Raw genomic sequence first — 16,784 nt, forward strand, 5'->3', positions numbered from 1 at the left:
CTCCAATTCTGTTGGCAGGGCACGTCACACTGCTGTGGTCAACCCAAGACAGGGGTTCCTCACTCATAGCAGACCGACAATGAGATGCTTCAAAATGAAGGAAACCTTTGTAAAAACTGAGCAAGAGCACTGAGAGAATTGAGATGCATCCAATTCAAAGTGGTACACTTCTCTAAACTTATTCCTTCTCCCCCACCACACCCTCCCCAACCACTCCCAAACAGAATCGTTTTTGCTCCTAAGCAGAGGTTCCAGTGAATGAGCCATTCTCCTTAGTAACAAGGAGCTGCAACTTTTCAATATTCTGCCCTTAGCGGAAGCATGGGATCTGAGAATTACCAGTCTTCAGAACTGTTTACTGAACACATGACCAAACATGCTCTAAATCTAGAAACACAATATACTTCAACCTACAATGAAAATAAGCTGTAAATGGGTCAACCAACCTTCCAGAGATCAAAAGAAGGACAATAGGTTCAATGGTTCACTGAACAAAATTTTGCTTTCTGTGGAAAGTAAACTGATCTTGTCTTTTGACAAAGACAAATTGTATTCTAAGAATGGGTATGTGTGGTCCAATCATATACAAGAGCTCATAAAAGTCTCCTGAAAGTTTGAAAGCTCAGCTTTGTACCTCAATGCACTTCAAGTAACCATTTCCATGTGGATAAAATAATGTATTTATATATTTTGATATACAATTAATAATGCTTCGAACCACTGTAAAAAGGAATATATAGTGCAAGAATGGTGTGCAGCAGGATTGACAAAACACAGTGAAAACTCACATCTGGACAGATACAAATACATTAATAAAATCCTCACCATTAAACCAAAGGGAAAAATGAACCAGTTCCAACTTTAAGAAACAAAAAACAAATGTCCACTCATCAATGCAATAAAAACAGGCACTCAAACATTTGCAGTAAGCCATTCTTAATCCACTACGTATTCTTTGAAGTAAACATTTCCATTTAATGCATTCTTTGGTACCATTTTTCCTGTCCCACTTCCAATGTTGGAATTGCCTCAGATGAGATTTTTCAAAACATTAAATTTAGGGAGAATTTCATCTCAGCATTTTGCCATTAGCTGTAGCGTATCCAGGACCAAACTGGAGCCTGCCACAGGGCTGCAACGCTGCTATATTTAGCTCCTGACGGCAGGACAGTGTCACCAAGATGCCAATGGTTGGTAAACGAGTACTTGCAAGATATTACTTCTCCTCTGGGACCAGATGCCGAATATTTCCTGGGCAATTCCAGCAGAGTCAGCTGTATCGGGATTTCCACATGGTCCCTACATTGAACTCCAGTCTACCCTGCAGAAAATCTCCCATGTCAGAATTTCACAGACTAAATGAACACACATGGCATAAAGTGAGTAAACATCTCAGCCATAATTTACGCAATGGTAGAACACAATGCAAAAAGCTAAATTCACTACTTTTCCTGTGCGCTTTCATCTAACTTGAAGGATGGAGGGGAATCCAATTCCTAAATAGTCCACAGCATTTAGATCTCCAAACACTGCCATATTATTATACCAGCACACCAATGTATTTTAATCTATTAATAATCGCCATGCTGCTTAAATACGTTAAACCTACAGTTTTCCCCAAGAAAGAATTTTCTTCTGCCAGGATAAAAACAACATGCATTCAGCTTACTCCTTTTAATAGATAATCAACAATTACCCACCGCAAATGTTCCATCTCTTTACAATAGGACGCCAATGGAAACTATTCATGGGAAATTTGCGCTCAAAGTACTCTGACGAGGAAACAGACTGCTTCCCTGAATGACTTTGGGTTATAACATGTTGCAAAATAGGGATAGAATGGGAGAAACTGAACTTTGACTATTCTGCTGACACTCTGTGCTTTGTAAACTGAATTGCAAGGTTAATGTCACCACTGGAACGTACGTATAGAATTTTCACATTACCAAACTTAATTACCTCCAACAGTGTAACATCTATCTAAAATTTGAATATCACTGCTACATCCTATGACATCTTGCATTCAAGAGGGCAGAGTAGCAGGGCTGCACGCAGACTCTTGCAAGGGTCTCATCTGCTCCCACATGCTTTCATTTTTTGCTTCTGCTCTTTTGGTTTCTTTTTTTTTTCCTTTTCTCTGGAGCCTTTTGTGTGTGTGTGGGGAGGGGGGGGTGGTTGGTTTAGTTGACGAAATTGGTCTGGCAGCGAGAGCAGGCAATTGGGAGCAATGGTGGACATGACTCCTCCTGGAGGCAGTAGCAGCAGAAACGTCCTCCCAGCACTCAGGGCTGGCAGCGGCAGCAAAGCTCCTCCAGTGAGTGATCGGAGGCAGCGGCAGCAACAAGGCAACATCTGAAGAGAGGAGTCAGAATGGGACTCTCGGTGAGACAGTGGCAGCGGCCTGGCTGGCAGCAGAGCCAGGGACTCCTGGTTGCAATAGGCCCACAGCAGGGAGGCAGCGGCTGCAGTGAAGGGTAGCATGGTATGTCTGGAGCCATCGATGCGGCAGCAGAGCTGGGAACTCCTGTCTGCAGGGCAGGTGCGGGTTCAAGCGGAACCTGGCATCAGTGTTGGCAAAGTGGGCCCCGCTGCAAAGAGATGGCACCTAGAGAGTGACGACTCCCAAGTTGGTAGGTCCAGCGCAGGTGTTGGGGCGAGGTTGTCGAGGTGGGATGGTAGAGCAGGTGTTGCTGGTGAGCCAGCTCAGGTCCCAAGACTTTTTTTCAGTCATATCTTTTACCTATTTTATCCTTAAACTATTCAAAATGGCAGCAGATTATGGCAACTGTTGAAGATTTTCACTGTATTTTGCTGTATTATTCACTGTAAAATACACGTGACAATAAATAAATGAAATAAAATATAAATAAAAATAAACCATTTCTAGGCAGGCTCCAAGAAAGCTTGTTCTGTGGATCTCCAGCTCAATTTTAAGCCTTCAATTGCAATCTATGTTCTTGATTCGCTAAATTTGCTTTTATGTTGCTCGAAAGGCTCGTAAAACTTATCCAACATATCCTTCCTCTAATTTCTTCCACCAACTCCATTCCCACCCACTGTGAAGACTGATCACACTTTCCCCTGTTCTAAATTTGTTTTTCCCAAGAGCAACCAAATTGTACTTTTCCTCCTATCATTGTTAGACATTGAATTCAATCTTAAAGCTGTACGGACTTTCACAATGTTACTTTTTATTCTTTTCAAGCCTTAACCCAAACCAGACACGTGACACTGAAAAGCTGAACTAATGACAACCTAAGATGCCGCATTTTACAAAGGTAGAAAAAATACTCCAAAGACCTTTACTCGTTACACTGCAAGTAAGAAGCAGCAATTTGTAAATCTTGACAGGGTGGGAAAAGCAAGAAGTGTGGAATAAATTGTAAAAATGCTATATAATCACAGAAATCCTACAGTGTGGAAGCAGGCCATTTAACCCATCAAGTCCACACTGACCCTCTGAAGAGCAACCAACCCAGACCCACCCCTCTACCCTATCCCTGTAACCCTCATTTCCCATGGCTAATCCACCGAGCCTGCACATCCTTGGACGCTATGGGCAATTTAACGTGGCCAATCCATCAAACTTGCACAATCTTGGAGTGTGGGAGGGAACTGGAGCACCCGTAGGAAACCCACGTAGACACAGGAAGAATATGTAAACACCACAGAGACAGGCAGGCAATCACCTGGAGGGTAGAATTGAACCCGGGTCTCTGGCACTGTCGCGCAGCAGGGCTAACCACTGAGCCACCGCTCCGCCGATATAATCATATGGAACAATTCAGGATCTTCCTGGTCCTTGCCATCCCCGAAAAAACCCGAAGAACAGCAGATACTGGACATCAGAAACTGCTGGTCAATCTCACCAGGACTGGCAGCCATTTAGAGTGGAGAGATAGCAAAATGAACATTTCGGGTCCAGTGCCCCTTTTTCAGAACTGGGACCTAAGCAACCCACTGGCCCCATTAAGAATAGCCTATAATCCAAGCTAGAATAGGCTAAGTGGCAGAGCTAATACACAGAAGGAAGGATCGAAAAACAAATAAATACAAGTATGAAAATGGAGAGCGGATAAGCATGACTGGAGTTATAAATTATGCAAGTTCACCACAGTGCAATAGATACAAATGGGCACTAAAACCACTTTATATTCAAAAGCAGTGCATTCAAGAATATTAACTGGTGGAACATTCTTCCTCGTGAAATGGGATTAAACATAGCTGTCTCTCTACACTTTATGCATTTGCATTATCAATTCTATTTTGACAATACACCTACTGGTGCTTCAACTCCACAGCCAGCAGCATTATACACCATGTGAAAATGTGTTCATTTTAATTGTACATAACCTTCAGTCAGAGTGCAACAACACAAGCACAGTGGGAATACTACATTTCAACAAAAATTTGCAATTTCAGAGTCATGATAAAACACTTCATATTAAAAAGGGTGGTCAGAATGTTATGGTCTTTTAGCCTTAACAAAGATGAACAACAAAATCAGGTCTTGTGAAAACCCTTCAAGTGAATTTGTTTTTTTTTCAGAAAAGAGATGTATTTATCTTCCAGCTGTATATATTGAGTTTAACAGATAAAGAAGTGGAAGTACCTGTCATCAAATCAATGGAGGAATCTGCATTTGAAATCAATAATCCTGTAAAAAAAACAATGAACATGTTTAAAAAAAACTCTAAATATGTAGTTCTTTGATACGAAACCAAATTTTACATCAGACAAATGAAAACAGAAGTTAATTTATGACAGGTGTTCACTGGCTAGAAGTGTTGAGAATAAGCATCTGTACATTTGCTGTAAAAACACCAACCATGGTGCTGAGATAGGAACACAATTCCAACAGTCTCCCACAGGAAACCGGGATGAATCCAAATGCTTGAATAATTAACTTTGGTATTCTTCCCCAATTCAACAGTCATCATTCCTTGGCTCACCCCCTGCCCACCCCAATTCCTAGAGCGATAATTCTTTGTACAATTTAGGAAATGCAGGAAACTTTGAGAACTGTGTGCATTAAGACAAAAGGAACAAACAAAGCACAGGGCAATCAATTGCAACTGTAGTTAAATGGGTGAACAAATGTATAAGTTTGTTTGAAGTTGTTCTAATATAAATTGCAACAGCAATATCTTTGAAGAGACAAAAATCATTCCTTCATACACAGAATGATGTCTATTAAAGACACAGCATATGATGAGGGCCAGCTGTAGTTCATGTGATTGAGAGTCATGGACAAGAGCCCTATCACCTGTAAGCTCCCCTCCAGGCTACACACCACCCTGGACGTGGAAAATATCACCATCCCTTTTGTGTTGCTGAGTCAAAATCCTGGAATTTCCTCTCTCGCAGCATTGCGTATGTATGTACGCCAAACAGACTGCCCAATACAAGATGGTCGCTCACCAATTTCTCAAGGGTAACTAAGAATTGCTAAGAAATCCAACAAAGCCCATTGCTCATGAATGAACAAAAAAAAGTTTCACGCTCAAGTCCTCTTTTAGCACTTAAAGATTAAAATGAAGGCTAATATGTAATTGCAGCATTCAGGGAGCATGCTATGCTCTTGAATGTGTAAATTTTTGAACGATACGTTAAATCATGGTCAAGTTTGGAGATTCCACACCACTATTTCGAAGAAATGCCAAGTAAGTTATTACCAATGATAAGTACATATCTCTCAATCGACATCAGAGAAAAAAAAACGATTGTCTGATCATTGTCACATGGTTGTTTGTTAGGATTTGTGTGCCCAGATTACAACAGTAACTGTTGTATATTGGTTAGTCTTGCTCAGTAATGATTACCGAGTCATTGGTATGTTCAAACAACAATTAGTTCACTTCATGTTGCTGAATATCTGCACGTCTCCGTAAGTGGATCTGGTATTCCTGAAGTCTTGAACATTCTCTCATCTCAGTCATGTGTACCAAGCTCGGCATTACAGGAGCTGCTATTTACACAACCCCACATTAATCTTTGTCAACTTAATCCCACAGAAACTACACTGCAGATGGAAAACCAAAAGAACTGCGGATGCTGTAAATCAGGAACAAAAACTGAAGTCGCTGCAAAAGCTCAGCAGGTCTGGCAGCATCTGCGAAGGGAGAAAAAAAAATCAGAGTTAACATTTCAGGGTCCTTCAGTTCTAACTATGGGTCGCCAGACCCAAACTGTTAACTCTGATATTCTTTTTCTTCACAGATGTGCCAGACCTGCTGAGCTTTTCCAGCAACTTCTGTTTTTGTTACACTGCCAAAGGACTTCCTCGACTTTAAACTGTTTTATGACACCTGATGACTATGAAACGCTTTGCAAATACAAGTCTTTTTTTCTAAGGAAAACGTGTCAGAATTGTTCTGCAATGACAAATCATCCTCAACAAGGTAGGTACAAGTCACAGACAGCCAGCATTTCCTCCCTCATTAATTTGAGCATCATATGCAAAAGAAAGTTTTAAAATATTCTCTCTTTTAAAGGAAAAACTTATTTTTAAAGTGTACTTTTGCTAACTAGCATCTTTAAGCTGCTTCTCGGTAGTCTGTTTTAGTCTTTAAAATTCCTGGCAGGAGCAGACATCTTGCGTGGAGTGGCTCCTGTTGTGATACTATAATACTGCACCACTGACCTCACAAAGAGGGAATACAGCCCACAACCAAACATCCATGTTCCTGTTATCCCAGCAGCAAGCACCACAAAGCAAACCAGCTGCTCCCACACTACTTCTAACAAGCAGTTTCAAAGTACATATGATGATAGAGCTGGCAGAAAAACAGGCATCTGCAAAAATAGTCCTTTTTTTTTTAATGATTATGGAGGTATTTCAGCAGAATATCACTCCCCACCAACTTAAACATAGAGGTGCTCCACATGTCCTGATTCTCCCAGGCAGTTGGAAGGTGACAAAGTTCAACTGACAGCTGAGAAAATAACTTGTTAAAATGTAAAGGCTGCAAAAAACTCCACCCAAGTCCAAAGGAAGCTAAGAGAAGCAAGGTTCTTGCTATCCTTTGAAAACAAAGTTTCAGCCAGCACTGCAGACATGCAGTTTAATGAGGTCTGTATTACAACTGAATCTCTCTTTCGATGCATTATGCATTCGAACCCAAGCAGTTCTGAAAGAAAGATCAAACAGAATAGTATACAGACCTACGAACTATGAGAGAGAAAAAAAAATCAAGCATGCTAAGTGCTGACAAATCAAAAGGAAATGCTCTCAGTCAAAGACACTAAGAGGCTTAACATCTTCAGTATACACAGCCAAAGTATTCTGCCTCTCGAGGTGCCTCCAAACACCAGGTCCAAACTTCCCAAATTCCTCTCATTTGCAATCTACCTTCAGTTGTCAAGTAAACTCCCTTTTGAATCCAGACACCGAGAATATTCCTCAGTCAAGGCAGAGCTTTCAGACTTCAGCAGAAAAATTAAAATTGGTCTCAGGGTCCCTTCAGAAGAGAGGGGAACAGTCAATTTGGATTCCTACTCACGAGACCTACCAGCAAGTTCACTTCTGAATATGAGTCAATAGGCTCGTCTATGAAGAATAACCAATTCAGCAAGGTGTTAGACAGTAGACAATACAAAAACAAATTGCTGGCAAAACTCAGCAGGTCTGACAGCATCAATGGGAAGGCAGCAGCGCAGACATTGTTAATGGTGATAAAGGTGGTTCAGGACTGATGAACCCTCGAAGTTATATCTGAAGTTTCCTGCACCCCCCACTTATTCTTAAGTTGTTCAAAATGGCGCCAAATTGTCGTGACAATGAAAGCTTTTCACTGTATTCTACCGTACTCTTGCCGCAAAATACACAGGACAATAAAATCATTCATCCATTCAAGCAAGCAGGTGCTGTCAGATCCGCTCATTTGCACCAGCAATTTCTCTTTTACCTTCAGATCACCAGTATCTGTTTTCTTTTATTTTTATTTTGTCAATGTACTTTGTAATCTTATTAACCCTAAATTTATTTGTTGTGATCGGTGATTTTGATTGTACTTTTGTGCGTTTGAAATTCGCTCGATCTTGCTTCCTCTGACTGATATTGCAACATTGATTTCTGCTCAGCCGAGATAGTCCAATATATTAACTATGGGAAACAGCATATGCCACAAAGCAACATGGACAGCATCTACAAATAATATTTTTCATGATGCAATCATGCATCAATAATACTGCCACATATAGCAGATTGGGAATAGTTATATTTCACCATTTTTCAATTGAAAAGTTTGTCTATTTTGTGGACTTTAAAAGGAGACGTTACCAGCAACATTCCTAACACTGATCCGAAGTTAATAAGACTTTTTTTGTTCTTTTTTGATGTTTATCAAAATGGTTGTTCTTCCTCAGTACAAATAGGACACAAAATGAGCACACAACTGCCATGCTTATTTCACAAGAAAGGATGTTCTCAGTTAAGTTTGGCACAGTGACGCATTGTTCAAACTTAGGGTATCCAGCGCCATTTTCCCTTCAAATACAATAACTTGACATAACAATATCAGAGGGATAGCAAAAAGTCCCAATTTTCCACCAGTCTGAATAACAACACATCGTTTGATCTACTTATGACCAGAGTTGGTGCTACCTTCACTCTTCATTGTGCGACACTTTTGAATCTGCAAGATTCGTCATGACAAACAAGCTGTAATCATTTCTCACCCTAATGGGGATTATCATCATACAACCCCTTCACTCAATCAGAATTGTTACAGTACAGGAGGAAGCCATTTGGCCCATCATGTCTGCATCAACTCTTGGGAAAAAATGTTGAAATGAAAAAAACGAACTACAGATGCTAAAGATCTAAAACCAAAACAGCAATTGCTGGACAAACTCAGCAGGTCTGGCAGCATCTGTGGAGAGAAAACAGAGTTAAAGCATTCGCAGGAAGGGTCACAGTTTAATTCGCTTACCAAAAATAAAAGCTTTGATTTGAACCTGACTTCATATTTCTCCACCAGTCAATTCCAAACCCTAACCACTTACTGCTTGAAAAGTTCTCTCATATCACTTATCCTTCTTTTACCAATGAATTTACATCCATGCCCTCCTTTTCTCAATCCTTTCACAAGTGCCCAGATCCTTCATTAATTTGGAAGAGAAAGCCGAGAGGAGATCTGACAGAGGTATCCAAGGAATAGCATCCCAACTTCTCCAATGTATCTTCATTCCTAAAGTTCGTAAACCCTGGAACCCTTCTCGTGAATCTTTTCCAAAACTTGTCCAAGGTACTCACATACTTCCTGAAGTTTAGATTTGAACAAATGTTCTCGCCGAGGTCAAACTGGTGCCTCATACAAGTTCAACATCACCTCTTTGATCTTATTTTTTATGCCCTAATTATGAAGCCTAGAATACCGTGTGCTAATTAAACAGTCTCTCAGCCTGTCCGGTCATCTTCAATATCTAACGCATGCATAGACCCAAGGTAAATTTGCTCCTGCACGCTTTAGAATTGTACCTATTTTATACACTGTCCACGTTCTGACTACCACCATCCACTTCACATGCTCTGGGCAGTGCAATATCCTGCTCGGAGTGGCCGAAGTTCCAATGACAAATTCGCACAGTAGTAATTCATACAGGTCCTGAACAGAGCAAAGAATCACTTCCCATCGTTTTTTGGAGCTCACAACTTGGTTGCCCAGCACTGAAAATGGGCTCTTAAACAGGTTCAAACTACATCCTATCTGCCAGGTCAATGAATACAGTTAAGGAAGAAACGGATAGCTTTCGAGACACGAAAGGCATCAAGGAGTATGGGGAGAGAGTGGAAGCTTGGCAATGAGATCAAGGATCAACCATGGTCATATTGAATGGTAGGATCGTTCCATGGGCTGAAAAAACCTGCTGTTGCTCCCATTTTGGATTACTATTTTTATGGTCATTTTCTTAAAGCTATGTCTTTTAACAATTCAGGGTTTTCCTTCTGATTCCCATAAGCCATACCATTGGCATTAACTGTGAATTTGAACATACTCTCCGCCATTCCCAAAATGAATTGACAATCACTGATATATCAGCACTGTTCCCAAAAATCTTCCTTACACAGTTACCAACTCCAAGACTGTTGCTCATCAACAATAACCAGCTATCTTCGACCATCTCCTCTGAGTGGGTTGATAAGGTACTGTTTAAATAGCTCTACTAAATACATTCCTTTCCAATTTGAGCTGTGATATCCCTCCTAATCAACATGCAGGTGAAAATCTGCCATTAACAATTTTCTTTTTTCTCACAGGTTTCCTTGACTTAATTCAAGTACATTCCTTCAGGAAATTATCACAATCAAGAACTTTAATAAAATGTGTCCAATATTTAGCAACTTCCCCTGTTGTTTCTCTCTACTGACAGTGATTTCATTGCTTCATCACTTTTACTTAAATCACTCTTTCCTAGTCCCGTAATGGAACTTAATACAGGAATAAGGAACACGTAGTCTAGAGACCACAAATTACTAGCTGTTAATACACTAATGATTAGTTTCCATAGCAGCAATCTAGAATTGCTCCATCTTATTAGCTTTCCTGGTTTAAATGTGCTGAGGTTACTGAGCTTGAATATATAATTAAAAGGAAATATAGTGAAACACTGTTTCTTTGCAGTGATTTTACTTCTTTCTCAAAGCCAGAGGGTCAATAACAGTCAGCAGGGGTGCTGCAGACATTCAAAAACTGGCAAAAAAACTTGTCAGCAACCATCTAACCAATAAAATAAAACCATTGAGCACATACGTGTCGACGTAGGGTATAATAAATTTATGGATGACACTCTGAAATACACAGACTGCAGCAATCATGTAACAGTATTCTGGGCAAAGGTCAGGACTTGCACAACTTAGAACTTGCCACTCTATTCCCTTACCATCAGGCATGGACTATTAATAACTGCTGTTTATGAGCACCTTCCAAGTTTGGCTTAAGCCTGCGTAAGAACTGAAAACCATACTGAAATAACATTCACCGCAGAAGAAAACCAAAAATTGAGTGGCTAAATTGGATAACAAGGTTAATCCTATCCACAGGGATGCAATTTCAGTCAGCAAATAAGATGGATGATGGCTAGCTTTATTGTGTTGCTGTTATGCAATAAAGCCCTTCAGCTTTTCCCTACATATTCCCCCTCATAGCTTTTTGGTTTCTGAACAGTTTTTAACTGACGGATATCTGCATATTGAATTAGACGACAGAAGATTTTGTAGGTTTCTCCGAGATCTCTCTCATTCCTCCCAACTCCAGCGAATATTGTCCTAACAAATTTGGCTTCTCTTCATAAATCAGTCCTGCCATCCCAGGAATCAGTCTGATAAACCTCATTGCACCCCTCCATAGCCAGAACATCCTTCCTCAGTGAAGGAGATCAAAACTGCACACAAAAGGATAAAAGTTGTGCACAAAAGAGGGACTGGTACAGTCATAAAAAAATGATGACACATTTGTCTTGAAGCACAGCATTAATCCCCAACACAGGGACATACTCTCGACTGGATGCAAATCTTCACATTTATTATTGGTCATTGAAAACTCATTCATCACCAAGGACCAGTTTCAGGATTAATTTGTAAGAGCAGAAATAGTCATGTCTCAGCAGGACCTGACCTTAAATTTTTTTGATGACTGGAAGAGGATGAAGCTCGTATCGAACCTCGGAGACATCAATGAACAAAGACTGATTTGAGAAGGTTGAGGAGAGAACATACGGTCATGAAGAGGAAGGAGCAATCGTCACATGGGACAACAGAGCAACAATGTAACCTTGCCGACAAAGAGTAGCAGAAATGTGGGCCCGACAGTCGTGGGAAATTGTTGCACTGTGTTAAAAAGAATGTTTCATAAAATGCGAAAATTCAATTCCACTCTACAAGTAGTCAAAACTTTGCATCTGCAGGGAGATTTGATGGTCAGGAAAACAGGTCTCAATGTACAATCTTAGCATGGGTGCCGTCAATCTCGAGTAGTTTCAGGAACCCAAGATGTTGAGAATGCCTCATGATAGGTGTCGAAATTGGGCAATGAAAATGAAGAATAAAAGTTAAAAACAAGTTTTAATAGGGTGGCAGGAAACGTAAATACAAAACATGTCAGACAATCCCATGTGACATACTGCATTGTAATCGTGAATTTAAGAGGGGAAATTTTAAAGGAAGGAAATTGGATTTGAATAGCGAAATGGAACTACAACTGATTGCTTCTTTACTTTGAATTGACATCACTTCTCACATTGAATTTTGCCTTTTCTGTTTAAGATATTTTAAAATGAATCATGACTGCAAAAACACAAAAAATGTTCCCTCTTGGAAAACAGACTACAAAATAACTTTTCACTCCAATCTCCAAGTCTGACTCCATGTGAGATAGCCTTAATGCTGAGGTTATCATAAATCTACAACTGTAATCTGCATGGAGGAACAGACTGATGCAGATTGTTAGTCAGTCAGTCAGTCTCAGCTTCAATTATATTCCAAATTTGCATTGTGGTGTCCAAACATGTCAATGGAACAAAAATAGGATTAAAAAAAGCTTTCATCAGGTAAGTACGATAACCCTGATGATAGACTTCCAAAAGCATTGACCATGATAATTAATTCAAAAATGCCAAATATGAATTAGCTTTGAAACAACTTCCTAAGATTTATGATTGCAGTTATCACATTCCTCACACATAACAGTACTCAGACGACAGAACCATCACTCACTCTGCCTATATAATCACAATTTAACATCCAACTACTGGAATTAAATCCATCCTGTTATTCAATTGCCATCTTGCAGGTTTCAATCTAATTTTCATCTACTTTTATATTTATACTATCAGCTTATAATTGGCACTCATTTCAGTTAACTACTCATTGCTGGGATCATACTAAGCGGTCACTTGGCCATCAAGACTGTTCAGCCAGTTGATAGGCTCATGGCATTAGCTGATGTGGCCTTAGTTCTGTCTGTTTGTCCCTCCACATTACAATACAAGAAAATCCATCTGACCAACTCATGAATATATTCAATGATCCAGCCTCCACTGCTCTGTTTGAGAATAGAATTCTAAAGACCAATGATCCTCTCAGACAATAAATTCCTCATCTCAGTGTCAAGTGGGAGCCCCGCGTTTTTGTACTCTGCCCTCTATTTCTAAATTCCTCCACAAGAGGAAACATGATCTCAAGCACCTTCCTCGTCAAGCCCCAAGAGGATCTCCTATGTTTCCATTCAATCACCTCTCATCTTTAAAATGCCAAGGAGTGCAGTTCCAATATGCTCAACCTTTCCTCCGAAGAGGATGTCTTCATCGTGGCAATCTATCCAATGAACATTCGGCTTCCAATGCAAATATATCCCTCCTTATGGAAGTAGAACAAAATTCTTCACATACTCTAGGCGCAAACTCACCAACACCCAGTACAGCTAATAATCCAGAGCAATTTGACATTGAATTGAAAAGCCTACAGCTCGAAACAGCTGGAAGGCCAATGATTACAGATATATTAACTGAGTGGGACTATGTTCAGAACTATTCCTTGCAAAGGCGAGCATCTGAGAAATTCAGCTTTTTCTGCAGACAGCCATATTGTTCAGTTTTCTAGATCACTAGTCAAATGCACAAAGACAGACAGTACTTTCAATGCCTTCCACTTTAAGTTTCAGTTATACTCAATTCAAAAACCAATCCCTGACACTTGCAATCACGACATAATTACTGACGAACAAAGTCATCCAGCTCATTTTTAACCAGCCTCATATGTCCCTAGTGTTCTCCCCATTGCAACATGTGATAGGTTCTCAAAGATTCCAGAGTTTTGCTTCCACTATTCCATTCATTCAACAATCAGATTGTGCAAACAGTGTCTCACTTTTACCTTCTGTTAGCCTGAACTAGCGTTACCTTGACCTCCTTTCGACTTAATTTCAAACTGTATTTGCAAAGATAGCCGTGAGATAAATAATGGTCAAGTACAAAAGGAAAGCTCAGAGTTCATCTTCAACTTCTTCAGCATCAGTGTTTTCTAGGGCATTACTAGCCAAGTTTGTGGTACTTGAGCCATGAAAATGCACCAATGACAGATTGGCCAAAAATAGGGGACCGAAGTTGTTTTAAAGAGTGGGTGAAAAGTTCATGCAGAGCTTCACCGACACTAAATATTTTCAAAATTTATTTTCAAGTAAGAGAATAGCTTATGTTTCATAATACAGTTAGCTTTTAATGTGATTACAAAATTATCAACACTGCTACTGCTTTTCTGCCCAGGCCACACAAAGTAGAGGAGTGCATTGTGCCTCTCGATTTCTCTCGCTCACATCGCGCATTACAGTAGAACACAGAACTTCTGAACCTGAAGGCATCAACTTTCTTGTGATTCTGGTAGCTTCACAAAATCCTGCATTATTCCACTGTGGTGTGCTTACACTCACTGTAGAGAACTGGGAACCAAAATACTAACACCAATGTCAAGAAGCACAGGCAGGCTGTCATGTCCCTGGTGAACAGGTGCTTTGCCTAAAAGAGCCACGACAGAGAGCAAGCTCCTGATCTGTGAACCATCAGGACAGGGAGTGAACCAAGTCTTGCTACATTTACAGCAGAGCAGAGCAATAGGGCAGCAAGTGGGTCATGGCCATCCTCATTTCACATGTCAATTTAGAGTGGCCCAGGCAGAAACCTCAGTGCAAACGATCACCAACCTGCCCTCAAACTTATTTTCTGCTACTGTGAAGACAATTCACTTATGTGAGCATATCTTCCAAGAATTCTTAAATTCAGGAAAAGTCCCAGAGGACTGGAAAACTACCAATTTAACACCCTTATTTGAAAAAGGGAGGGAAACAAAAACAGAAAAAGTAACTGAGATAGTAGGAACTGCAGATGCTGGAGAATCCGAGACAACAAGGTGCAGGGCTGGATGAACACAGCAGGCCAAGCAGCATCATAGGAGCAGAGAGGCTGACGTTTCGGGCCTAGACCCTTCATCAGAAAAGGGGGAGGGGAAGGGGGTTCCGAAATAAATAGGGAGAGAGTGGGAGGCGGATAGAAGAGGGATAGAGGAGAGGATAGGTGGAGAGGAAACAAACAGGTCGAAGAGGCGGGGATGGAGCCAGTAAAGGTGAGTGTAGGTAGGGAGTTAGGAAGGGGATAGGTCAGTCCAGGGAGGACGGACAGGTCAAGGGGGCGGGATGAGGTTGGTCGGTAGGAGATGGAGGTGCGGCTTGAGGTGGGAGGAGGGGATAGGTGGGAGGAAGAACAGGTTAGGGAGGCAGGGACGAGCTGGACTGGTTTTGGGATGCGGTAGGCTCCCCCTACCACATTTAAGAAGGGAAATCGTGCATGACAAATATGTTAAATCCTTCGAAGAAGTGGCAAGCAAGATGGGTAAAGGAGAACCAATAGATGGAATATATTTGGATTTCCAAAAGATACTTAAAAAAGTACCTAACATAAGGCAACTTGGGAGATGACAGATTACTGTGTGTCGGTCACTAATGGATTGACCATCATTGTTGTGGCTGTATAAAAAAAAAGCAGCTTCAGAATAGGGAGTCCCTTCTGCAAATGGTACAGATGAACAGCATGGACCTGAAGTTGACACATGATTTTTCATTGTGGTGGCCTGTACCTTCTGCCATTTGATGATTTATTTCATCCTCTGATCATTGCCAAGTACTGGTCAGCAACAAGGACTTTCAATTATCAACTCTGGTCCCAGTCATGTAAAGTTCTCACCTACAGATATTCTTCTATTGCCGAAGTGGACAACCTTTCTCATGCAAGTAGTGGGCCATCAGGACAGGCAGTGACCAAAGTCTTGTTACATTTAGAGCAGAGGGTATGCCTTTGGGAATGTGACCTTTGATCATTCATCTCATTGAGCAGCCAACACAGTCATCACTGACTCAGAACAGCTTTCGCACTGATGAGCGCTGCATGCTGACGCACTTTCGCATTCAGTATTTTGTCATGTTGTTCAGAGATCATGTTGTGCTACACAATGAAAAATCCCAAGATCCTTACCATAAACATTTTAAAACTAAATATAATCTTAAACCATAGGTGGAGGGGTTAAAGTCAGATGCCCAAGGATTTGATTCAAGAGGTAGGTTAACATCTGTAAGACATTACTTGAACAAGAGTCGATGCAACTGAGTGAGCTATCAGGTGATAAGGAAATGGGATATGCTGCAATTTAAAGCATAGGCAGACTTTCGAATGACATCAAGTGGACAGTAGGTAGAATGTGAGACCCACTGTTGGAATAGTCAAATCTACAAGGTAACAAAGTTATGGATGAATGCTTCATCAGAAAGCGAAGATGGGGTAAAGTTAAGTGATGATAACGAAGTGAAAATAGTTGTAGTGATGGTACATATGAGGTTGGAAGCTCATCTTAATTGAAGTATGTCAACTCGGTTATGAGCAGATTCAACTTTTGACACAGGAATAAATACTTCAATGTGTAAGTAATCTGCCACCTCGGATATGGTTTTGGCAGATTATTTTGTGATTTTGCTTCAGTGACAGATGTTTTCTCTCCAGTTTGTTGGTCTGCTCATCCGAGTGTTTCCAATCTCTCTCAAAAACTAATGGACAGATTTCAACAAAATTTGGTACACTGTGTGGTACAACAAAGTACAGATTATTCATTGCTGAAAATATAAATCTGGCTCCAGGGAATTATTTAAAACGATTTTTTGTTAACATTGGGAGATGAGGTAGACTACTCTCAGAGAATTGCCTGGCCAATATTTATCCTTCAATCAATACGTCAATACAGATGA

The 16,784-nt window shown here is 40.5% G+C and overlaps 1 long non-coding RNA gene across 2 annotated transcripts in view; it reads right to left on the bottom strand.

Annotated features, from left to right (window-relative positions):
• The window catches only part of LOC109917769, a 142,881-nt gene that overhangs the window by 65,028 nt on the left and 61,069 nt on the right, over positions 1–16,784 (bottom strand). For both annotated transcript variants that reach the window (XR_007262610.1, XR_007262611.1), the window contains exon 3: positions 4,613–4,657. This is a non-coding gene — a long non-coding RNA (uncharacterized LOC109917769). The remainder of the gene's footprint in view (positions 1–4,612; positions 4,658–16,784) is intronic.

This window comes from Rhincodon typus, chromosome 8 (assembly GCF_021869965.1).
Source record: "Rhincodon typus isolate 14 chromosome 8, sRhiTyp1.1, whole genome shotgun sequence".
NCBI lineage: Eukaryota > Metazoa > Chordata > Chondrichthyes > Orectolobiformes > Rhincodontidae > Rhincodon > Rhincodon typus.